This window comes from Parasteatoda tepidariorum, chromosome 10 (genome assembly GCF_982258835.1).
Source record: "Parasteatoda tepidariorum strain Cologne lab strain chromosome 10, Ptep-v5.0, whole genome shotgun sequence".
Taxonomy (NCBI): domain Eukaryota; kingdom Metazoa; phylum Arthropoda; class Arachnida; order Araneae; family Theridiidae; genus Parasteatoda; species Parasteatoda tepidariorum.
Window position 1 is genome coordinate 13,568 of NC_141764.1, and position 25,456 is coordinate 39,023.

Consider the following 25,456-nt stretch of genomic DNA (forward strand, 5'->3'; position numbering starts at 1 on the left):
TTTTAATTTTTTAAGTACATTTCATTTATTTCAATTTAATAGATTGCTTTACAGTGATATCTCAAAGTTCTTAAATTTATAATTGTGCTTTTAATTTTTAATTGTGCTCTTCTATTTTTATTATTTGTACTAGATTTCTTGAGATACTTTTATTTTAAATTGTTTGTAATGTTAAAATTACAGCACCATCTGTTAACCAAAATGTATCATCTATTAGTCAATACTTTTATCATAATTTCACAGCATCCTGTGTAGCACGTTATGAATGTTACGTGCATATGTTTTTTTTTATTATTATTATCAAAAGTAATGTATTGTGCTGTTGATAATTGTGCTTAAAATATAAAAAAAAAATTTTAAATACATAGCGACTTCATTTAGCTTAATATTTCATGAACAGCAAATTATGTAAACACTTTATGCACGAAAAATTTAACCGTATTTATTAATAATGGTTTTGATCCAATCAGCTTTGTCAGCTGAACTTGCATAGACAGTCCGAGCTCCAGGTCCTGTGCATAGGCCACCCATATAGTTGGAGGTGGTGACAAAGCTGGCAGCTCCGTAAACGAACCATTTATCTCCAAGTTTACAGTGCAATGGGCCACCACTGTCACCCTGAAAGTAAAATATACTCTTTTCCATTCATAAAAATAATTCATTTTATATGGAATTTTGAATGAGCTTAAATTTTTATATGCAACCTCTTTATTCATCTTAATTTTCTAACTGAGTCATGAAAACTCAACTTAGTAGGCAGTGAAGCAGCTGTCGCCAACGAAAAAGAATTTTATTTTATTTTATAACCATCGTTGAACAGCCGACCCAATTTTTGGTTTAAGACTACTATTTTTCAACTCCGTAGTCTTGTAATTTTGAACCCAATGCAGAAGACAAGGAAATTTGCCTTCACGGAGCACTTTTTTTCATGGAATTGTGCTATGCGGAGAAAAAAAAACACAAAAACCTCCCACTGTTAATCTGACGACAAGAGGACTCTAACCTAGGGATGAGCAACACGCGGCCCGTTAAACATGTAATGCGGCCCGCCAAGCATTTCAAAAATTGAATTTATTTTATCGACTTTCTCCCATCGTATTGTTATAAAATTAATTATAATAAAATGGTAGTACATACTAAACTGAAAAATTTTTTTGTGACGAGATACACACTTGTCGGCAACTTGTTCAAACATGTAATACGAACGCGCCGCGTCTCTGCTTGTTTGTGTTTGCTTCTGTGGCGGCAGCACTTGCAACCACTCCTGTGTTGTAGCGCCACCTATAGACTGACTTGCCGCAGTTAGAAAGTGAGACTGAAGAAGAAACACATGTCTGTGAACACTATCAGATAAAAACACTCTACCGGCCAATTCCTGGCGAATGACACACGTCGTTATGTCTGAAAGTTATAAGTCGTTGATATTGCAAATAATGTTAGAAATCTATAATTATAAAGTGTAAACCTGTTAATTATAAATAAATATGTGTTCCGTGATAAATACATTTTATTGATTCATTCGAGACGCTCGACACTTCTGTCACACAATCAGTCAGACTGGTAAGCTGTTAACTAGCAATTCTGGTGTTTCTTGAAAAGCGTGAGTGCAGTATAAGTGCAATCCATAATAGCATGTCGGAAAAGCAAACAAAAAAAAAACGGAGGGTTGCGGATGAGCACAGGTATTTCCAAGAAAAGTGGAAATTTGATTATTTTTTCACTTTCGTCTAAGATAAAGCTGTATGCTTAATATGCCAGAGACTGTGTCGACATTAAAAGAATATAACATTAAAAGACATTACGATACAAAACATGAACAACAATATAAAACTTAACAGGACAACTCCGGATAGATAAGTTTAATCAAATGGAAAAAACACTTGGGAAACCAACAGGCTATTTTTAAAAATCATGCTATTTTTAAAAATCAGGCTTTTTTATCAAATACGGCAGTAAAGGCTAGTTTTGTTGTCAGTCAAATACTGGCAAAAAAATGAAACCCTTTGCTGATGGAGAGATGATAAAAAAATGTTTGACTGCTGTTGCAGAAATAGCATTTCCTGATAAAATAAATATTATTTCAAACATTAGTTTATCACGATTCACCATTGCAAGGAGAATTGAAGACTTGTCCGAGAACATAGCAACAACGATTCGTGAACACATTGCAAAATTCGAATACTGTTCTTTGATACAGCACAACTGGCTATATTTTTAATTGGTATTTACACCAAATTTAATATTACCGAAGAATTGTGTTCACTGATTCCAATGCAAGGGACTACAACCGGCAGAGACCTGTACGATTAACTAAAGTCTGTGTTGGAAAATTTTTAAATTTCATTAGAAAAGATTATTGGTATATCGACAGATGGAGCACGAGCAATGTCATGCATGAAGGTGGGACACAGGAAGGGAAATATTCGTTAACCACTGCATAATTCACCAGGAAACCGAAAAGATTGAGTTTGCCAAATGTCTCAGTACCAATAATTAAACTAATCAAGTTTATAAAGTCTCACGAGTTAAATCACCGTGAATTTAAAGAATTCCTGAAAGATTTAGAAACTGAATATGGCGACGTGGTTTTTAATACCGAAGTACGTTGGCTTAGTAGAGGTGCAATGCTAAAAAGAGTATACAACTTAAAAAGCGAAATACAATTGTTCATGGGTATGAAGGGATATGCCTTTCTTCATTTTGGTAATAAAGACTGGATGTACGATTTTGGGTTTCTAATCGACATGACTCAGCATCTCAATGATCTTAATGTGTAACATCTAGGCAAAGGACAGTTTATTCACAATTTGTATGATAAAATTCAGGAATTTGAACGCAATTTAAAATTGTGGAAACAGCATCTTTTGCAGAATAATGTGTCTCACTTTCCACATTTAGAAAAAGAAGACGTTACTACTTCTCAAAAATACGCACAATATATAGACATTTTAATCAACGAATTTCAATCATGATTCCAAATGTTCGAAGCTGAGAAGACAGCGGTTTCCATGAAAATGTTTCCCCATTTAATACCGATGTGGATACAGTTCCCGAAGACTTTCAAATGGAAGTGATTGACATGTAGAATAATACCGATTTAAAACATGTATTTTTCTCAGTAAACATCGAAAATTTTTATAAATCGTATGTGAGCCCTGAGAAATTTCCGCTTTTGATGAAAAAGGCAACGCAAATGATGTCTCTGTTCGGAAGTACGTATGCTTGCGAGCAATTATTTTCAACCATGAAGTTAATAAAAAATGACCACCGCTCAAGACTGAGTAATGCACGATTAGAAAGTTGCGTACGTGCAGCTACCTCATCGATTCCGGCTGATATTGATCAGCTTGCATCGAAAAAACAGTGCCAAATTTCTCATTAAAAATTTCAACTAAATTCGTTTTATTGTTCTTTTCTTTTTTTATTTCTTATTTTGCATTAAAATTTGTATATGAAATCTTTACTTTTTTTTTAAATTTTATATTTTTCTTATTCTAATATTTATTAATAATAATATTATTCTAATAATATTAATATTCTAATAATATTAATATTTATTAATATTATTAATAATTCTAATATAAATAAAGTTTTGTAAATTATTAATAAATGTTATTTTATGTTCAGCCCGCCAAAAAATTTTAAAGTTTTAATTGGCCCGTTGATTAAAAAGATTGTTCACCCCTGCTCTATCCCATTATCAACAACCTTTATTTGTCAGCACTGTTTTCGGTGCGAGTCGGATGCCGGAAGAGATGAGTAAGTTTAAAGAAACAGCTAATTTTATTCAACTTATGGCAGTCATTATGGCAATCATTAGAATTGCACTAAAGGAAGAAACAAAAAACAAAGGAAGAATTTTTAAAGGAAGAAACAAAACATTAATTTATCATTATAAAAATGTAACGTTCCTCGTCTAAAATTGAAACTTTCATACTGGTAGAGACCTAACGAATTTAATATAAACTCATAAAAATTTATATGTTGCCTACTCGTATCACTAGGCAGCATGTGATGCCTATTGTGATACATATTTCTGAAGAAAAAAAAATCGCCTCACCCTATTGTACCATTGACACAAGAACCGCGGAGTTTTTTTTATGTTAACAACATGTTTCACAATAATTAAACATTATTCCTTTTATTGTTTTATCAAGTAAACTTGAATTAGATCATCATCTAATTTGTCTTTCTCATCCTTGAGTGTCATATCAAATAAAAATTTCATTTAAATATACAGTGAGTTCATTTTAAAACTTTTCAACTTGAATAACTTTTTAATTCAATGTATTTTTTAAAAAAAAACTTTCAAAAGCACGTAATCTTTTTTTTTTTTTTTTTTTTTATTTTTTTTAGTTGAAATGGAAAAATTTAAAAACCTGCTCTGACAATTTATAATTCTGCTTGTTGGCTCGTAAGGATTGTCGGTCACTGGCATAAACTTTAGTTATTAATGAATAAAAAAAACCATGAGGAAGATTTGATTTATGGCAGTAGTATTTTACTCAAACACTTATTAACGAGCTGTAGTGGCTCAGAACATAGAAAGCTCGCCTCCCAATGATCTACCCTAGGTTCGAATTCCAGCGATAACTGGTTGATACGAATTTTGAACTCGACTCGCAGTGTTGAATGTCCCCAGTGGTAGGCGGATAGTGGATTAGAGTCTCCTTGCTGTTGGGCTAACCATGAGTAATTTTTGTGCGGTTTTCCTTTCCATGTAGCACAAGTTAGTTAAGAGTTAGTTCTCCACGAAGGCTTGTTTCTTTCAATACTCGATCTAGGCCGGGATAGTCTGGTCTGTAGGGCACTAGAGTTTGTGGGTTTGATCCCCGCCGTGCTCCCCGTGCAGTAAATGATGACTGATGCACGTTAAATCTGTCGAGTCTCAAAGTCCTCCATGTTCCAATAACAAATTAATACCTCTGGGTGTATTGATCCAAGAGTTTCTTTGTCTTCTGGATTGGTTCAAAATCACAAGGCTACGGAGTTGAGCATTGGTAGTCATAAACCTAAAAATTGGGTTGGCTGTTCAGCGATGGATATAAAACTAAAAAAATACTTGATCTAAAGCCGGGATAGCCTGGTTGGTAGGGCACTGGGCCCTTTTCTTCTGACATAGAATGTAAGAAAAATTTTACGAGCCTAACCTTTTACTAATTTTATACTGATGACCGACCACCAAAGAAATCTTTTTTACTAGTTATGGAAACTGGCTAAATGCTGACAGCTACGAGAAAAGGTTTTCATGTTATACAGTTGCATGGTATGTTGTATTATTTTGTTGAATGATAACCGAGAAAAACTACTAGTTTCATACAAATGGCTTTCTTTCAAATTATTCAATTAGAACTACAGAATAGGTTTGTTGTGTTTATTGTGCCGTCTGAACAAATGCACAATTTATTAAGATTCCTAATCTTATATTAGAGAATATAAGATATAATTGCAAATTAAAAATACGGTTCCATATGCTTCGACTCTCCTAATGTTAGTTTTTAATATTATTTCCGCGACGGAGAATTTAACCTAATTTTGACACGGTGGCTTATTTAAGCAAAAGTAATTTCTAACAGTTATTTTTAACTTCTATAAGTTATTTTTCAAAAGTTATTTTTAACTACTATATAATTTTTAACTTCTCACATTTATGTTTTAAAAATGATCTAAATTTACACTTTTAATTATTCGCAGTTTTACATACTAAAATACATAATTTGAACGAAATAGGTTTTTGAATAACCATATTGTATAGAGTCAGGTATGGTCTCGAGATGGCAGTCCTAAATCAATGATAAATTCAATCAGAAATATAGTAAATGACCTTAATATTCAGAATCCTTAACAAAACTGAAGTAAAACTACACATACATTGGAAGTGACATATTAAAATAAGGAAGAAGCAAAATCACCGTCGAAACTTGTAGAATCTCTAATAATGAGACAGGACACCAGAACTAGTTTGAATGCCTGATTTAATTTTAGAGGTATTTATAATTGTCGCTTCTAAACTTCCCTCAGATCCTTCTGGCAGTTAATCCAATTTTGATGTTTTTAATTCCACATTCATCCCTAGTGATTCGTTAAATTTTAATATCGTTTCTGATAATTATTATTAGAAACGGAACATCCTGTATACTTACGTGGCATGGAGATTTGTTTTTTTTGTTCTACACAAATTTGTGTTTGAATATTAAAAGCGCACTTCTGGCGAGATTGTACAACTTGTTCTTGCTGTTTCAGTACATCTGATCCTCCTGATCCTACAACGAATAATAAAGAATGAGAAATTTAAACGTGCATCCTGCTTATCTTATCAGAAATATAGCTGCCTATGCTACCTTTACTCCATTACACACTTTTACTCATGTGTAAATAGTAAAAGTTGGTTAAACTTTTTCTAATAAAAATGATTTCGGTATTAAAATAATTTGGATAGCTGTATAATAAATACCTAGCTATGCGTTGATTTGTTTACCTTTTATTGTTCTCGCTGTACCACTTTTAATATGAAAAATATGAAATAAAAATGACCACCTTTTAAATTTTTTTTGATCACTCTTATTTTGGACATAATCCTGAAAAATAAATTCGGGGACTAACTTCGCATTTTCACGCCAAATGAATAAAAATCAAATTTTTATATTGTATTCGTTTGACCACAAATGACCACCCCTTAATTTTTTTTGACCACCCTTATTTTGGACATAATCCTAAAAATTAAATTCGGGGCTAACTTCGCATTTTTTTGAAAAATAAATAAAATTCCAAATTTTATATTGTTTTCGTTTGACCACAAATGACCACCCTTTAATTTTTTTCGACCACCCTTATTTTGGACATAATCCTAGAAATTAAATTCGGGGGCTAACTTCTCATTTTCACGAAAAATAAATAAAAATTCAATTTTTATATTGTATTCGTTTCCCCACAAATGACCACCTTTTAGTTCTGGTTGACCACCCTTATTTATGCCGTAATCCTATAAATAAGACTTGGGAGAAGCATGAAGTTAGACCCCGAAAATAAGAAAATTTAATTTCTTAACAACATTAGTTTGGCCACAAATGAACCATTTGAAAATGAGAAAAATTAAAAAATTTCAAGTGCATTCGTTTGACCAATTTTGACTACAAGTAACAACCTCTTACTCTTTTACTTCTTTTTCTTACTATTCTTATTTTAGCCGTAATTATAAAAATAAAGTTTTAGGGTAGAGTTAAGTTAGACCCTGAAAATGGTTAAAATAAAAAGTTTCAACAGCATTTGTTTGACCATTTTTTGACCCCAAGTTACCACTTTTTAGTTTTTTTTACCACTCTTTTTTCAGCCGTAATCATAAAAAAAATATATAGTTGTTAATGTAGTTATACTAAAGCGCAGCATAAAATTATCCTTCTAAAATGAGAAAATTGAAACTGAATTCGAATGTTTAATTCAAAGGACATAATTTGCCTATAGTCAATCTTGGCCATGCCTTTTTCTACAATGTTTAATGATTTTGATCGTCTAATTATGACATTGTCTGAAAAATAAAATTCCAAAGGTAATGTTTCGGACTCGGATAAATTTTTTTTGTTTTTGCAAGCATTAATTATTTTCAAGCTTTTAATATAAACATCCTGTTGGCGTTTAAGTTGCTTTTAAGTTAAGCTGTTAAGTTATACTTTTTTTATTACTAAATTTCAAAATTTTTTTAAAATTTAAAATATTATCTTCTTATTTGCAAAGTTTTCTGGAAAGTCTGCTACTTTTTTTAATGCTACTTCAAAAAAAAAAAAAAAAAAAAAAAAAAAAAAAAAAAAAAAAAAAACATAACTTTAATGAAAAACAAAAAATTAACAAAAATGGGAAAAGTAAATTAAATTAATAAACAAAAACGAAAGCTGTTTTTGTTTTTATTCAACATAGCAAAAATAACTATTGTTGTTTTCTGATAACCTTGGAGAGTCATGTGATATATTGGCGACTACAGTTTGGCGATTGGAGTTGGCGCAACTAGGAAGCAAACAGGGTATAATTCCCTAAAAGATATCATTTTACACAAAATGCCTCTACCAGCTTTTGTCAATTCTGAAAATATTGTTAAAGTTTTATCAGAAGTAAATATTTTTAAAGATTCCATTGGAAATTTAAAGTCAAGAACTGATGCAGTGTGGAATAAAGCAAGTGAATTACTAAACATAAATGCAAAGACACTGAACGTATACGTTAGACTCAATCGTTATGATATTTTGAAAGATCTGAAACGAAAGTGTGGAATCGAAGAAGTAAAGGAAATTAGCGATGTTTCGATTTCGACTTCGGATGATTATGACTTCTTAGTTACTGAGCCAATAAGACAGAATGCATTACCTCCTATGAATTTTCAAACAGATTTGGAAGAAGAAGAATGGAAAAAAATTGCCCCGACGAATGTATTGAGAAGAGAAAAAACTAGAATTCGTAATTATAGGGAATTACAAACAGGTTGGACAGACATAATTGCCCATAAAATCAGTGAAATAGCCAAGCTGCCATGTGCGTTTAGTTTCAAACATGCTAAAATTTCCAACATTGAAAATAAGGTTTGGTTGAAAATTGAAGGTGTCTGTAACGAGTGCGGTTGCCAGCTTAATGGTCATTGTTTGAATAAACCCAAACAAGATCGTGGAATTTCTATTCAAGTTTCAACGTCTGACACTAGAGGAATATTGCACATCCAGAAAAGACACTTAAGAGGTAACAGGCACACAGAGGTTGGCGAGAGTCTCCTTCATAAAAAGGCATCCACCTGGCGAATGGATGCTTCAAGAGGTATGCATTTTGTTGAACCTGTACCAAGTTATATTCCTTCGTTGAGCGTACTTCGTAAAGCTCGTGAAGAGGCTGTAAATAGGGATTTAAATATTAATAAAAATTTAGATTGTATGTCATCTTTACTATATAAAAAATATGAAGGCGAATTTGCAGGTTATATTCATGACATAGGATTAGATGACTTTTATTGTATTTATTTTTCTCCTTCTCAAATAATTTTATATAAAAATGCAATAAAACGGGGAAAACGTAGCACATTGCACATGTAATAAAAATACTTAGCACGAAAAAAGTTTTTTATCGCAAGTTGAGCAAAATAAAAGATTTTTACGTAAGATCATTAGGAATTCTTTCTATGTGTAACGAAATTAAAGATTTCAAAAAACTGTTAATTGCCCTTTTCACAGTTGCACTGAGCGAATGCTGTGGTAAAGATGACAACGGAAAAGATATAGAATGTCAAAAAAAATTTGCCTGTTAATTGGCAGAATAAAAACATATGAAATTAATTTGGATCACGTTTCCTTCGATAATGATGAAGAAAGTGGAGATGATGGAGTAGGCACAAGAAGTTATACAGACATCGACATTTTTGAAAATGAAATAGGTTCAAGTGATGAGCAGCTTATTGATAAGTTTTTAGAAAAAAATCATAAGCGTGCTCAAAAGAATGCCGATAAGAGCCACGAAACTAACAATCCTAACCCCTATTATTTACCGGAAATAATTAAACCCTTACTAAAATTGGCCAAATATGTCGTTTTATGGACTAATATCTTAAAACAAACGTTTAATTCCACTTACGACGTGGCGTCTTCAGCAATAGTTGAAGCTTATTTCAAAAACTTAAAAACAACTGTCTTAGATGGATATGGCAGTATACTTCGAACTGACAAATTTTTCGTAAAGCACATGAGTTCTATTCAATCAGCATGAGTATACAACAGAGCAATAAATAATACCCAAAGAAAAAGAAGTATTACTACAATAAAGGACGAAACAGACTTTTCAAGTAATAAACGTCCGAAACGAGAAAAATTTTTGATAAAGAAATTATAATTAACTCAAAAGAAGGACAGACAGCATCAAATGAATTGGATTCGAATAAAAAAAATATTATTTTTGATAACGTGGATAATGATAACACGAAGTATTATCATTATAATAAGCAAAAAGTATTACCTAAAGCGTGTCATAATACAGAAAATTATGAATTATATAATTTGAATAAAGAGAAAACTGCAAAAACAAGTACGACCTGTGAAGCTTTTGATGATAATTTTGGCTATCTGTTCGCAGAAGAGAATTGGAGAAACAAAAATAAGACAAATGAAATCTATAAACTAGAAAAATTATTGGATACTTATTGCGAAAAAACCGTTTTAGAAAAATGTGGCCATTCCAATAATACGAATGCAGATAAAGAAAACTTAAAAATTTCACTAAAACAAAATAATAAAAAAAGAGGAAAATACGTAACACCTTGTCCAGAAATATCTTTCATACATAATCGATCCATCAGAAAAAAAAAACAAATTCTATTAAAAGGAATGGTAACATTCAATCTGCTCTATATATTGGGACAAGATTAATGGAAATTCAAAATACATGTGCATTTGATTCCATAGTGGAAATAATGTCTATAGCTTACATGGATAACAGGCATTATTTTTTAAAATTAAATGATATCAATAATGATGAGCAAATATTTTCATTCATAAAAAATTATGCAACAACTGGTTTTACAAGAAATTTCTACAAAGATAGAGCTCTAATTTTAATGAATATAATAAATAGCGATAACTGCAGTATTTTAAACTGCGCAATTAATATTGGATCAATTATAAATCGGTTGTTTAAAGTAACTCTATCAGCAATCGAAACTGGCATGTGTCCTAACTGTGGAATTTTGAAGAAAGATTATACTTTGATTGAAATTCCTTATGATGAAATTATTGAGCTATGTTTGAAAGAGTACATTGAAACCTTTGTGGAGCAATATTTCTTGGATAAAAAACTGAAATGTCCCAATTGCGAATCAAATATGACAAAGAAAAAAGAGCCTGGTATCCATATATTCTGCGACATAGAAATTGTTCAACAGTTTCGCCAACATCACAATGAACAGACGGTACTTCAAGATATACCAGAAAAATATTGATTCAGAAACAGCAGTATATATTAGCTGGATTCGTATAGTATTTGGGACCAATCGAACACATTTCAATAGGACATTATATTTCCTTTTGCAGACAAATACGGAATTCCTGGGAAATACGAGATGATATGCTAGGTGAACGTAAACTTTTAAATGATTCATTAAATAAAAAAATTAATCCACATATTTTGGTCTATACAAATTATGATTAATGTAGTGCATAGAAAGAAAACATATTTTCTTAATAACTAATGATCACTTGATCGGATTTTCAATCTGATCAAAGATCAAAAGATTTCAAGGTGTTCGCTTTCTTTGCGACTCTTAACAATTGAATATTAATTAAATTGTAAAATACGAAAAAGAAAGTTTTGATATTAAATTATAAATATTAAAATATTTGTCTTTTTTGAAACTTAAATTTCAATGGGTCTACGAGACTTCGAATTGTTCAATTGTTAAAATAGTAACGAAATGATTCATGAAAGAATACCTTTTAAAAAATGTGTTAATACACGATTGGATTTACTTCTATTTTATGTTTTTTTTTAGTGCTTTTAACAATCTGTCTTAATCTCATTTTATTTGTACATACTTTACATGTGTTCTTACTTGTATTAGAGTAATTATTTAACACATTTATTTGGTTACAACATTGTGAAAAAAATACCTTTCTATTCGTAATTGCTAAAATTCCAATAATGATTAAGACCCGATTGTATTTAGTATTGGTAAGTTTTGTGCAGTTTGTTTGAAATTGTTTTCTCCATTGTTTTTGCATAAATAAAAGTTATGTCAGTTTGAGAATGTAATTTAATATAGTGATAAGATATGTGATTCTATTTTGTATATAAGTATTTCTATATTTTACAAAAATCAATGCTTTTAAAAATAAAATGTCTAAATGCTAATGAAGAATTCTTAGCTACTCTTAGATTTAAGAATGTAATTTAATATAGTGATTAGATATGTGTTTCTATTTTGTATATAATTATTTCTATATTTTACAAAAATCAATGTTTTTAAAAATAAATTGCCTTAATGCTAATGAAGAATACCTATTTACTATATATATATGGGTCATTCTCACAAAAACAGTCATTTTCATGTCCTCAGTATATTTTATGTTTGTTTTACAACTTACAAAAAAAAAATTTCAGGGAAAATGTCCTTCAGAATGCAGGATAACAAAAGAATAAAAATAAAATTATCAATTCTTATTTTTTATTTATTTTAGGTAATTAAAATATACCAATATGTCACTACCTCACTTGTCCCCACTGTTGCTTTAAAAAAAGAAAAAATTGTTTCTGAAATAAAATAAAAATTACAAATTAGTGTTTTTTATTTCAGACTATTGAAATATAGAATTCAGAAAATCAATTTTAAATTTAATTTCTGATAAGAATATTAACACAGCACTATTTTAAACTTTATCCCCAGTGTTTCGCGTCATTCCCTCACAACAATGTTTTTATCACCTGCAATCTTCTTAGAATAAAAATATTTTAATAAAACTTTAGCAGTTAACAACTGGCATCATAGAACAAAATTGCAGTATGTTTCCATCTTCAACTTAAAGAAGCTTTGCTGTGGAATAAATTTGAATGAATCAAACCAGGTAAAATTTTTTACATTTGTCATTCCCTCATGTCGTTTTTTAGAGTAAAATAAAATAGAACTTCATCGAGAAAGTGGATAATTATGTGTTGCTTTCTTGTATGAATATAATGGTATGTGATAGATTTCAGAAATTAATTAGGCCTAACTGTTATTTTTAAATTTTATTAAATTTATCATTCCCTCACTAGTGTATAAAGTGAGGGAATGATGCTGAAGTGAGGGAATGACTCAAGATGAGTATATAATAAAAAAAAATTTTGTTCAATCGTGCCAGCCAATTTTATTTCCCAAACCTTTAAAAACTATTAAGTATATAAAACTAAATTGTAATAAATGTTAGATATACTTAGTATGTAATCATTTTTAAACTTGAGGTAGCTTAGAGAAACTTAGAGAAAAACATGTATTAAAATAAAATATCATTCCCTCACTTTTTAAGCAGTGAAATTAATTAATTAATTTAAATATTAAGTATAATTTATAGGATATATACTTTCTTTATAATGCCATTACATATTTCTATTATTATAAAAAGTTTCAGAGCTTTTTATTCACTTTACTTTTTTGGGATTTTATGAACTGAAAAATGACAGTTTTCATGAGAATGACCCATGTATATATATATATATATATATATATATATATAAGTTCAAAATGAAGAATAAAACAAAGAAAAATTATAGACATATGAAAAAAAGGGGGGTGGGAAATAATAAGTAAAAAAAATAACAAACAACATTTTATTAACAAAAAAAAAAAAAAAAGGAAATGTTAATTAGAAAACCGGAAAAAAAGCCGGAAAAAAAAGATATAATCTTTTCTTTAGCCCACACGATTATATCCGCAAAACAAAGTTCTTTCTGATATTGTATCAATAAAGCCAAAGCAAAATATATTAATACAATAGTGTGAGGAGCACTCAAAATTTTTTTTTTATAAAACTTATTTATTATTGTTGTTATATTAACTTTTATGAAACTTATTGTTTTTCTTAACTTTCTTAGTGTTTTCTTGTATATATATATATATATATATATATATATATATATATATATATACAGTCGGACTCCGATTTAACGAATTCATCGGGACCGGAAATTTTATTCGTTAAATCGGGGTTAAAAAAAAATTTTTTTTGTACATATGTATTATTAAAAATTACTAGTTATAAACGACTATCTAAGATAAGAAAGGAATTTCCTGTTTGACTCATAGTCCACGTGACAAACCCCCGGAAAATGACCTTGCAAGTGTAATATGTCTTATTGACTCTGCCCACCTATCCACGACGAATTTTGTTTTTCCCTGTTGCGGGCGTTTCTTTTGTTTGAGACGAATATGCACTTTTTCTACTTTATTCCTCCCAGGAAAAACTTTTTTCCCTTTAGAATCTGCCAATTACAAAAAAATTCAATATTTTTCTGATCGAAATTAATGAAAAAATATTTTTTCCGGATGCTGAAATAATTCGTTAATTCGAGGTTAATTAATTGTTAATTAGGGGTTTTTGACTCTGTTTTTGATGGGGTTGAAAAAAAATTCTTTAAATCGCGAAATTCGTTAAATAGGGGTTCGTTAAATCGGGGTCCGACTATATATATATATATATATAATAAATAAATAAATACAAGAAAACACGAAGAAAGTTAAGAAACACAATAAGTTTCAACAAAAACAATAAGTTTGTTGTTAATTTTATAAAAAAAATTTTGAGTGCTCCTCACACTATTGTATTAATATATTTTGCTTCGGCTTTATTGATACAATATCAGAAAGCACTCTGTTTTGCAGATATAATCGTGTGGGCTGAAGAAAAGATTATATCTTTTTTTCCCGTTTTTTTTCTCCGGTTTTTTTAAATAAAATTTCATCCTTTTTTCTTTTTTTTTCTTTTTTTTTTAAACTGTTGTTTGTTATTTTTTTACTTATCATTTCCCCGCCCCCTTTTTTTTTCATATGTCTATTATTTTTCTTTGCTTTATTCTTCATTTTGAACATATATATATATATATATATATATATATATATATATATATATATATATATATATATATATATATATATATATATATATATATATATATATATAATGTTAATGCGAGCTAATACACTACTAGAGAAAAAGGTGTTATGATTGGTTTCTAAAATAACTTTATTGTTATGAAACTATTTCTACTCTTTTATAGAGGAAATATGTTAAATTTTATATATCATTACTGAGAAAAATGTTTTTAAACAGTATAACTACTTAATAATTGTTTTAGAAATGTTTTAGATTTACTACATCTTATTAAACTTTTATTTTTCTACTTGTAAAACGATTTTAAAATAACATTGCAGAAAATAAAGATACGATTAAAGTGAACAAAACTTATACATATAGTTTTTAACATTCCTCGTTTCTCTGGATTATAATCATTGCATTTGAAGTACATAGTCGTTTTGGAATTTATTTTTAAAATTTTTATATTGCAAGAAAAAGTTTTTGATCATTACTACGTTTAGATGTCAGCTATAATTAAAACATATTATATTGATATTGCTAAAAGAGAGACTGAAATAAGAATTGTTGGAAAAACTTCAAGGTCGTCATTTGTAGTCAAAAATGGTCAAAGGAGTGCAGTTGAAATTTGTTATTTTCCTGAATTTTGGGGGCTAACTTCACGCCAGTTTTATTTTTAGGAATATGTCCAAAATAAAGGTGGACAAAAAAAAATTAAAGGGTGGTCATTTGTGGTCAAAAAGTGGTCAAATGAACACAATATAAAAATTGGATTTTTATTTATTTCTTGAAAAAATGCGAAGTTAGTAACCGAATTTAATTTTTGGGACTGTGTCCAAAATAAGGGTGGTCAAAAAATATTAAAGGGTGGTCATGAGTGGTCAAAAAGCGGTGAAATGAATACAATATAAAAATTGGATTTCTATTTATTTTTCGTGAAAATGCGAAGTTAGCCCCCGAATTTAATTTTTAGGATTATGTCCAAAATAAGGGTGGAAAAAAATTAAAGGGTGGTCATTTGTGGTCAAAAAGTGGTCAAACGAATACAATATAAGAATTGGAATTTTATTTATTTTTCAAAAAAATGCGAAGTTAGCCCCCGAATTTAATTTTTAGGATTATGACCAAAATAAGGGTGGTCAAAAAAATTAAGGGGTGGTCATTTGTGGTCCAAAAATGGTCAAACGAATGCAGTTTGAATTTTTGATTTTCCTCATTTTCGGGGACTATCTTCGCATAGCTCAAATAGTGTCCTCAACTAAACGGCAATCTTAAAAGTTTGAAGAGCTAAATTGAAATTTGTCTGTGCGAGCGATGATTTAAATTATGAAATTCAGACGCAAAAATACTCTTTCTCTGAATAAGCGTACCTTTTTTTCAAAATATTCTTGATTTTCAAAATATATGGGGTAGTCGCGAAATTGAAAATATGATGCCAATAGTTGAGGTGGGTAAAACGGTTGAAAGTTTGAGCTCCTTAATATTAATCGCACTTTTAGTATTCGGACATAAAAGACAAAAAAGTTGCATTTTTTTTATTTGCAAATTTTGGATTTTGTCATTTGAAAATTACGTAGAAATATGTATGCCCTATAATTGAAAATTTTTGTTACTATTATTAAAATAAATAATATCCCACGTTGACATCTTTGGCAATGAGCAAGCGGATTGCTGGGCCAAAGAGGACTGTTGTCATTCAACACCTTTGCCCTCAGCCCTTACTTTCTTAGAGAATCAGTCCAAAATCAAAAGCCATCGATCAAAAAAGTAGAGGATCTCTCATAACTGGTATGCGGCCAAAGAACCGGGCTCTTCACTTGTTCATATAGGTGATAGAGCGTCTCAAACAGCTATTTCCAGATTGGCGAGTGGACACACGAAGGAAGAAAGACTTATGCAGTCTGCTCCAAATGTGAAGCCCAGCAGGCCTCTGCCGAACATATCCTTGACTGCTTGGGTCTTTCCAAGGAGGACTCATACGCTACTCCACTTCTTGTCATCGACTTTTTGAAGGTCAACAACCTAGTATGACTCCGTCAGACAGTTGGAGGATAAGGAACAACAACAACAAAATAAATAATGAAAAATTACATGTTATTATATAAAAATAAATGTTTTTGAGGTACTGAGTTGTTCAGATAATAATTTCTTTTTTTTTAATGAAATAGTGAATAAATACTTTTTTTTATAGTGAATAAATATTTTTTAAATCATATTTTGCCAATTCTAATCCAATATACTTTGCCATCTCTCAGGCAGTAGCATGATTTCACGCGCATAAAATTGTTGTTTATTGCTGGCAAAAAGCTGCTGCAAGTGATTTTTGACTTTCTTAAAGGTTTTATAGAGTAAAGGTTTTATCGTCTAAAAAAATTTGTAGAAAACGAAACATCGTTTTAAACAATCCATTTCTTTTCCCCAGTTGATGATGCCTATTGAAAGTGGATAGTATTTTTGAGAAGCAAATCACAGGCACGAGGATACCATAAGCCGAGATTAACCCTTTTCTAATGATCCCGAACAATCGAATTCGATAAATTTAATGTCTCAGCGAGTTATTATTATTCGCCGGCTTGCATAAATTAGTGCTTTTATTGCATCTTAGCTTAAACTGGCATGATGCATCATCATGAACTGTTAATCAAAATTTTGCAAACCAGTCGTAGCACTGGCTTACTACCCATACAAATTCTGCGTAAGCATCAGATAATTTTTTTAACCTTGATTGAACATTATTTTTACCTTCTCGATAGCGAAAAACTAAAGTAAAATATACCAAAAATTCTGCTTTGCATATTTTTAAAAGAAACCAACTCAAAACATCTGCATAGAATCAATCACACTTTTTCACAAGCAAGCTTTTCTTTATCAGCAGCCAAAATACATATATAATGATTATGCGGCCTAATTAGGAAGTTGTCTATGAGAAAAATATATATGTCTGTGTTTGAAAATTGCTTTCCAAACAATTCAATATTATAAAAATCATTGGATGTTTTCTAACTTTATGTAAAAATTATTTGCTTGTAATTCCAGGTATAATCAAAAAGGTGACATTCATTGGCCAAAACTTTCAAAACGGAGATTATATTTTCCATGTTGTGACTATTCATATTTTGAGGGTAAAAAAGGCATGTTTATTCACATAAAACTCGTTTTTGTATCCGAGTTCGTAGCTTAAAATATAGTCTGCACAGATATTTTAGCAAAGCATACAAATAACAAAACAAGAAATTAATACGAAAAAGGAAGCAGGGGGAATTTGCATTGATTCAAATGTTTTTTTTAATTAATAAATTCTTTTTAATTTTCGGACTTATTAATTCCTCATCTTGAAAAGTAAATATAAATATAAAAAAATTAAAATCAACTTATATTGACAGTTTTTTTTTTTTTTTTTTTTGATCATTTGTGTGAAAAATGTGAATTGAAATTGTTGTTTAATTGCACTTTCTTAATAATCAACTTGCAACAGCTTTTACAAATCATTCACTGATCTGAGAAAAAATTATGGTCATAATCAGAATGCGGCAAAATTTACCGTATTTATGGTTCAATGAGAATATCAGAAAGCGCACTAATTTTTGAATGATTATGGTAAAATTAGCTAAAAAATGCCGTTTCATAATACTTGAAAAAAAATGCTAAATGTGGCAAAATTTGGTAATTTTATCATGATACCTTAGAGCATTGCATAAAAATCATTTGTTAGGTTAAATTTACTTTTCAGATCAACTTTGTTTACTATTTGTAATTTTTAATTAATTGGGTGATAATAAGAACTGTAATATTGAAATTCAGAATTTCTGATAAACCCCATGACTAGACCAAATGACTGGTACAAATACCCAATTTTATTAACCAGAATTACGTTTGTTTTACCAATGTTATTGTTATGCCATTTTTGCCGGAATATTTCTTTCCGTGCATAATTAAACGTTATCCCTTTCTTTCTCTTTCTTCTTTTTTTTTTTTTTTTTTTTTCAATTTCGAAATAAGTTTTTCTTCTTGAAAACTCGTTATTTTATTTTTCCTTACCTCTAGTTTCCCCCCATCCAGTGACGTAACAGTGCCAGCCAGGATTAGCCGTCCAACCAAGACTCGGCAAACATGCTGGTTGCACACCCGCATTGAACTTGACGGGGGCATTCAGTTTGATGAGGGAGATATCATCTCTTATGTTGTATCTTTTGATCTAAAATATTAAATACGTTACTACAAAAATAACACTTATTAAAACAGCAGCATCTATCTGTATCACTTCATAAGTGGAAATAATATCTAAATTCTTTGTTTGAAAATATAAAAAAAAAAAAAAATTTCCTCCTATGCCATTCTTTTGAAGAACAGCAGCAAGGCGGATTTAGGAGTTGCATTTTTTGTTGAAATTTTTTGAGGCAGAATTGCATTATCGATGGTTCCCATCTCACATTTTGAACCTGGCGAAAAGAAATATGCAAATTAAAATTAATAATCTATTAAGACAAGTCCAAAAAAGAGAAATTTCATTCATTTTAGTTGTTATTTCATTTTAATATGTTAGCTGTTATTTCACTTTCATATGTGTTTTTTTTTTAGGAAAAAAAACTTTGTCTAGAGTGTAAGTACAAGATATGAATAAAAAAAACTTTGCGCAAAATAGGAGAATCTATTAAAATAAGTTGGTCATTTCGTTATACGGTGGCCTTAACTACACAATAATACCCCTGCCTACTAAAAAATTAATTTAACGATAAGCCATAACATTGGTACTCTGAGTCAATGAAATTTTTTGTAAACCTTGAATTGAGCCATGTTTTTATTCACGTAGAACCCATGAAAGTTCAAAAAGATTTTATGTGCTAGGGTCTAACTCAGTATTTTATAATTGTCTCAACTAAATTACATATTATTATTTTTTTGTTGTTGTTAGTTTTCTTTTTGATTATGTAAGAGAAAAAGTAAAACTAATGCTTCTGAAGCAATGCTTGAACAGCTTTACAACTGCTTATATATATATATATATATATATATATATATATATATATATATATATATATATATATATATATATATATATATATATATATATATATATATATATATATATATATATATATATATATATAATGAAACGAAAAAATGAAAAATGAGAACAAAATAGAAAATGTGGACTTAAAGGAAATTTTAGAAAGTTATGATGATATTTTTGCAAAACATAAGCATGATGTGGGAGAAATCAAAATGGAACCCCAAAGAGTCAGGTTAACCTCAGATTTACCTATATCTCTAAGGCTTTACAAAACATCCCCAAAACAACAACAAGAAATTGATGTACAAAAAGAAGTATTGTTGAAAAATAACATTATAAAAGAAAGTTTCTCCCCTTATACTGCCCCTGTAACTAGTCTTCAAAAACGATAAAAAATCAACACATAAAAGATATCGTTTATGTGTTGACTTCAGGAAATAGAACCAAATTACAAAAACAGATTCTGAACCTCTACCTTTAATTGAAAAATGGTCTAATAGTAGTTATTATTCTAAAATAGATTTATGACAGGGATATCATCATGTTCGTATTCATCCTGATGACACTGAGAAATTAGCATTCGCTACTCACAATGGTCTATTTGAATACTTAAGATTACCTTTTGGCTGGAAGAGTGCACCAAGCATCCTTCAACGTACAATTCGTAGAATTGTAAATAAACATAAAATAAAATTTGCTACAAACTATTTTGATGATATTATATTTTCTAATTCTTATGATGAACATTTAATCCATCTTAAAAAGATATTTGATATTTGTAAACAAGAAAACTTGAAATTAAAACTTTCAAAATGTTCATTTTTGCAAAAACAAATAGAATTTTTAGGATATGAAATAAGCAATGGGGTTGTATCACCCGATAACCATAATATTGAAGTGATTAAAAAATTAATGCCCCCTAAAAATGTGAAATCATTGCACAGATTTCTTTGATCAATAAATGTTTACAATAAATTTATTGATAGTTATGCAAATATTCGACATCCTTTAAGTAACTTGTTAAAGAAAGATGTAAAATGGGTGGGGTCAGAAAAGTGTCAACAATCTTTTGAACTTTTAAAAAATGCTATTATTTGTAAACCAATTTTGAAAATTTTTAATCCTAATCATGAATGTCATCTTTTTGTTGATGCATCGTTAGTTGGAATTGGTGCTGTGTTAAATCAGACAGATGAATGTGGTGTATTGCATCCAGTAGCTTTTCATTCTCGTTCCTTAAGGGACTATGAAAAAAACTATGCAATCACAGAACTTGAATGTCTTGCTATAGTAGATTCTTTAAATAAATTCCATCATTACCTGTTTGGCCAAAAATTCGCAATATATACTGACCATGCTGCTTTAGTTTGGCTAAAAAATGTAAAAAATTTAAAAGGTAGGTTATTTAGATGGTTCATTATTGTTAAGTATGTATGAATATGATATTAAATACACAAATGGTTCTATTAATTTTGAAGCAGAATGGCTTTCGAGAGATGCAACACATTCACTAGTCAAAATCAATAGTAAAGAAACAGTTAATAAATTGTTCAAAAAATTTTTTACTTCTGAGGCATAAAAATTTTAGTATCGCTTAAAATTTTTTCAAATAGGGCTTCCGTTTGCCTTCTCCACATAAATTACGGAAGATAACTTTCGAGATGTCGTTCCTCTGTGTTTCGTATTTCGCCCACAGTCTCTCTATTTTTTGGGTGTGTGTTCCAGTTTCAAAATGTAAAAAGTTATATTTATGGTTCACTTTGAAATGTTCGAAACTTTCATCGTCCAGCTTACTAGTGCAGTATGATTTCTATGAATCGGAATATATTATAGTTTCGATTTCGATATTTTCCTTAATTGCCTTGAAAGTGTTAGAGGATCGGTTTGGCACCTCCACATGGAAACATTCGTTCGTTTCCCGAAGATCTGTTTTGTTATGGAATTGCATCCATCCCACATTGCTTTTTCGCTTCGCAAACAAACTTTCGTCCACTTCGTCGATCGTATCAGGTCCTCCTACTTCTCGTTGTTCATGTTTAAGCAAAGAATTCACGCAAGTATTCCAGTCTACAACTATTCCATGACTGATTCCCAACTACTTTTCACACCATTTAACTGAAGTAAATTCTTCGCTGCAACAATAAATTAACAATAATATTTTAGCACTGTAATGTTTACAATGTTTAAAACGTTTCGTTTCTCCACATCTACACTAGTAAAATAGTACATCTTGAGGTACTAGTGGAATTTCAAATTTTTGATCGAATCGATATAAGAAAAAGTTTCTCAAACAGCAAAGAATTAACATGAAATTTCCCTCCTTTGTAAGTTGTGTTATTAAATTTAAAATAAATTTGTATTTTATTTTACAACTATGTAATTTGACGGGGAGTCGATATTTTATCCCCATGTGAGCATTTTTAGTCTTTATTCATTCCTAAATTTTAATAACTTTTTATTCATTCCTAAAAATAGGATCCTGAATTCTGCACTTTTTAAACATGCTTCTAAAACTTGTTCACAAAAAAATCCTTATAAACTCTTTTTAGCAGTTATCAATTATTGGTATACTGTAATAAACATCAAACTTTAGAACATTTAATTTAATATATTTTTTTAATAATAATTTCTATTGAAAAATTATCCCATTATTAAAAAATTAAAAATGTTGCAGTTTGTAATGGGGCTTAAGACATCACAGTTAGACAAAGTCATCATTTTGCTATTAAAAATTAACTAATAATAAACACTAAATAAGTAAAGATTAAAAATTAGCTTGTATAATGAAGAACATGCTGATAATATTATTTTTTTTTTTTATCTTCTCATGAGAAAAAGTTAAATTTTGAACCCACTTTTTCTTTAGTTTCTTCTTTTAGAATCCGTAACTGGTGATACCGTGTGTCCTAAAAATTACCGTCAATCGATTAAATAACAGTGAAATCCGAAGGAAATATTCAGTTAACAGCATTTTGTTCGTTCATGAAACTAGTTGCTATCTCATCAACAGATGGTTAATTTTGAAAAGCTATATAGCATGATTTAAAAATAATGAAAAAGCTAAGCAACCAATTGAAGTAGTCTGAGAAAAAAGATGCAAAAATTGGAATGGTTTGATTTACTTTGTTTCATATTTGCATAATTTATTTTTTAATAGCTTGATAAACATTGTTTTATATTTTTTCTACGTCATCTGCTGGAAAACTTTATTACTAATTTTGAAATCTAGTAAGATTAAATTAGCTTCAGCAAAATGTATTTTCTTATGTCCTAGAGTTGTCAGACATTTTTGGGATTTAAAATATTTTATTTTTGCTTACTTAATCAATAGAGCACATTCAGCTTTCATATATATGTTTCAAAATTTTTTCAGTGTATAACATTCAGAGTTATATTATACACATTCAGCTTAAGCTGTTAGGGCAACGTCAAGTTAATCTGTTTTGTTTTTTTGTTTGTTGTTTTTTTTAAACAAAGGAAAAAATGTTTTAGCTTTGGTTTCTAACATGATGGCAACATCTTATTGTTTTTATATTCTTTTTGATGTAAATAAAAGTTAAGTTTTCAGTTTGTTCTACGTGACTTTCAGTCTGATTTGCTCTCAACAAAATCCAACAATGACTAGAACAAAATGAAGTTAAAAAAAATATTTACATTATTTCCTTGTAAATCTGGATACGAAATGATTATTTTACTTCTCCTTATTTGTTCGTATTGAGTTTTGTTGAATTTTCCGTGAGCACCTAAATGAATCTTAATATTACCGGGATGATTATATCTAAAATTAAAGTTACATAAAATATGAGCTATTACAAGAAAACAAAAAGAAAAAAAATTATGAAAATCCTTGATGGTCTTAAATTTTCACAATTATAAATTTGGATATAATTAGTATTCATAATTGGAAATAACTATTGAGACTTATCAAGGCAACAATTTTAACATGCTCCAAAAATATCTTAAAATTTCATTCATAAATATTTGTGCAGAGTCGCACTTTATCTGGCAAGATAATATTATTAATGAGGGTTTTTCATACATATATATATATATATATATATATATATATATATATATATATATATATATATATATATATATATATATATATATATATATATATATATATATATATATATATATATATATATATATATATATATATATATATATATATATATATATATATATATATATATATATATAGATATATATATATATATATATATGCGTTTGTGTGTGTTTGCGTACAGAATTATTGGTTATTTTAGTAAGAGAGAGAATGTTACTCGATCGAATGTTCAAACTAAGTTCTTTGAGTGTATTTTTGATTAATTATGTCAAATTTCGGAAGCTTCAAAGCTAGAATTATTTTTAAGATTTGATGCTTAAACATTTAAAAATAAACACTTCTATTTTAAAAATTACAGATCAGGTAATGCTATAAGTATGTAATATTTTTAGTATTTTGAACCCAAAATTAAAATAACAAACAATAAAATAAGCAATTTTTGTAATTTTCCACAATTAAGGAATATTATTTAAGCAATCCTTCATTTTTTATACACTATTTTATACAGTAACAGGAACAAACATAATTAACATGCATTTATTTTTTCAGTTAGGATGAAGATCTAAATGTAAAACTATGATATATTACGTTATAAATATAGATATGATTTATTGAATAAATATACTTTATTGTATTCTGAAAAAATATTTTTTCTATTTTTAAATGCAGTTTTATAACATTATTGACTTGCCCAGCGACGCAGTGGGTAGCAGTGAGTACCCATTGAGCATTTATGAGTGTACCTCCACAAAAATGTCCATTTGGTTCACTAAATGTGTTCTGCAGAGAGACTTGCCATGGCCTACTGTTGGGGATGACAGATTCTCCTCCCACCATCCTGTCCTCACCTTCTACCCCCTGCTTCTTGAAAATTGTGTTCGGCTCGATAGTTTGCACTCCACACTTCTGTGGCTGCGTCTCATATGGGAAACCTAGAACAACTCATTTCATTAGCTAACAGAAGTTGCAGATCCCTCGCTCTTCGTTTTGAAATCATCATCAATTTATGAGCTTATTATTATACATTTTATGATGAGAATCAATATAATACACTGGTGTGCAAAACTTAAGCAACAAGTGCGTTATTTGTCATAACTCTACAAGAAATCATCCGACTGACATGAAATTTGAATATGATGTACATTATTTTGTACTTAAACGATGGTAAAAGAATAATGGCGCAGAAATGAATATAAAGCTTAAAGTAGGGTATGGAACAAAAAAAGGCTTTATTTGACATATAGTGGCGTTACACATGATTGCCTGAAGAAGCGTAAGTACAACTGGCAGATGTTCCCTAGTATGGGATATGCCCTCCCCGTACTGTAATTGTTGCTTGGCATCGTCTATCGATGCTAAGCACCAGATTATCCAGGAGTTCTTGGGGTAAACGTTTACCCTCCTCTTTAACGCATCTTTCAGCTGATGGGTGTAACCAGGAGGACACTGTCGTGTCGCAAGACGTCTCCCTAATGCATCCCACACATGCTCTATGGGATTTAGATCTGGAGAGTAAGCTGGCCAATCCATTCGTGTGATATCTTCACTTTCCAGTAGCTCTTGAACATTAGCAGTTCGGTGTGGCCGGGCATTGTCATCCATAAAAATGAAGTCTGGTCCAATGGCCCCTCGTAACAGATGCACATGGGGTAGGATTACCTCATTGCAGTAGCGGTCTCCATTTACAGAACCTCGGTCGAAGATCTGAAGCTCAGTCCGCCCGTTCAACATAGTGTCACCCCAGACGACAACTCCAGGACCACCATAACGATCTCTTTCCGCGATGTTATT

At 29.8% G+C, this 25,456-nt stretch overlaps 1 pseudogene across 1 annotated transcript in view; it reads right to left on the minus strand.

Moving 5' to 3' along the window:
- Positions 1–357: 357 nt before the first annotated feature.
- LOC147802064 (chymotrypsin-like elastase family member 2A) overlaps positions 358–25,456 on the minus strand; it is a 31,829-nt pseudogene continuing 6,730 nt past the window's right edge. The window contains exons 3-7 of the transcript XR_015429893.1: positions 24,357–24,597; positions 23,248–23,371; positions 18,621–18,777; positions 6,144–6,263; positions 358–618 (exon numbers count right to left, since the gene is read on the minus strand). The product of XR_015429893.1 is annotated as a chymotrypsin-like elastase family member 2A (transcript). The remainder of the gene's footprint in view (positions 619–6,143; positions 6,264–18,620; positions 18,778–23,247; positions 23,372–24,356; positions 24,598–25,456) is intronic.